Consider the following 1,997-nt stretch of genomic DNA (forward strand, 5'->3'; position numbering starts at 1 on the left):
CAGTGTCTCACTATGTCACCCTTGGTAAAGTGTTGTGGTGTCACAGCTCACAGCAACCTCCAACTCTTGGGCTTAAGAGATTCTCCTACCTTAGCCTCCCAAGTAGCTGGGACTACAGGCACCTGCCACAATGCCTGGCTATTTTTTGTTGCAGGTGTAATTGTTTTTAGCTGGCCCAGGCTGGGTTTGAGCCTGCTACCCTCAGTGTATGTGGCTGGAGCCATAACCACTGTGCTATAGGCCCTAAGCCAAAAAGAATGCTTTTTCAATACTCTTTATACATATCTACATCCCCGTAGTTCTCATCTGTGTTACCATAATGCAATATGTATTGCTCACTAGTATTTTATTATGATTATTGGTGTATTCTCTGTTTTATTAGACCTTGAGCTTTTCAAGATCAAGGATGATGTCTTGGCTGGGTGCAGTGGCTCATGCCTGTAATCTTAGCACTCTGGGAGGTTGAGGCAGGGGGATTGCTTGAGCTCACAAGTTCCAGACCAGTCTGAGCAAAAGTGAGACCCCGTCTCTACTAAAAATGAAAAACTGAGGCAAGAAAATAATTTTACGTTTGGGGGTCACTCCAACATGAGGAACTGTATTAAAGGGTCGTGTCATTAGGAAGATTGAGAACCACTGGCTTAGAGGGAGGAAGAATAGGTGGGGTGTTAGCAGAGCCACAGAGCTTACCAAGAGGAAGAGATATGGGATATATCACATCTCTCTGTAATGTAATGGGTAGCTGGCAGAAGTGGGAGTCGTTATCAGAGTTCTGGTATGCCATTATTAATATGCTTGCTTAAGTTGCCAAAATAATCATCGGGCAGCCAGAAACTGCAAAGAAGAAAAGGAAAAAAAATATTGTTAAATTTAGATGATCTTGAATCTAGCACAATGACCAAAAGTCCTGTGGGGAAGAAGTTTTTTGCCTCTCTTGCCAATGAGCTCGTTCTTTCAGAGTTTTGCACCAGTGTCTGAAGACTATTTTAGCTGTTCATCCCTTGAGTGACTCAATATGCTTTTTTTTTAGACAAAGTCTTACTATGTCGCCCTCGGTAGAGTGTTGTGGTATCACAACTCACAGCAACCTCAAACTCTTGGGCTCAACACGATTCTCTTGCCTCAGCCTCCCTAGTAGCTGAGACTACAGGTGCCTGCCACGATACCCAGCTTTTTTTTTTTTTAGCAGGCCCAGGCCAGGTTTGAACCCACTAGCCTCAGAGCATGTGGCTGGCTCCCTAACCACTGAGCTAGACATTCAATTAAAGTTGATAGCACCTAGCAGCAGGCACATGGGTGTCATTGCTCTATGTACTCCCAGCCAGTAATGTTGCCAGGCCCCTCTACACCAGAGGCAGGGAATGTTCTTTGAGTAGGGCCCAGTTCTGCTGTCTTCAAATGGCTCCCTGGTCCCTTGGTCACCAGAGTTCTTAGCTACACTCTCTGAAACACCTTTCTTTTCTATCATCCTCCTTGGCTACTTCTAAAGAAATAGCACCTGTCAGTAACTGAGGACACATCTCAGAGCATATCCTGCCTATAGAAGCTTGGGGCCCAGCAGTTCAAACCATTTTAGTTGGGAGCACTTTCACATTGTACAACTTTTTTAAAGCATCATGTGCTTTCTATGTAGAATCTGATTTAAGTCCACTCCATTGGACCAAAGCCAGGTACATAATTTTTTTATCAGACAAACTTCTCTCTAGATTTAGTTGTGATGACCTTGGGTATATGAAGGTACTAAGGGAAGACATTCCTATGGATCTTACTGACTCTTCCCTTAAACTGAGAAGATCTATTAGGTAACAACTTGTAGGCTGGGTGCCTGTGGCTCAAGTGGCTAAGGCGCCAGACATATACACCTAAGGTAGTGGGTTCAAATTCAGCCCGGGCCTGCCAAATAACAATGACGGCTGCAACCAAAAACTAGCTGGGCGTTGTGGCGGGCGCCTGTGGTCCCAGCTACTTGGGAGGCTGAGGCAGGAAACTCACTTGAG

Source organism: Otolemur garnettii, unplaced genomic scaffold, assembly GCF_000181295.1.
Source record: "Otolemur garnettii isolate 467f Iridium unplaced genomic scaffold, OtoGar3 scaffold00102, whole genome shotgun sequence".
NCBI classification, from domain to species: domain Eukaryota; kingdom Metazoa; phylum Chordata; class Mammalia; order Primates; family Galagidae; genus Otolemur; species Otolemur garnettii.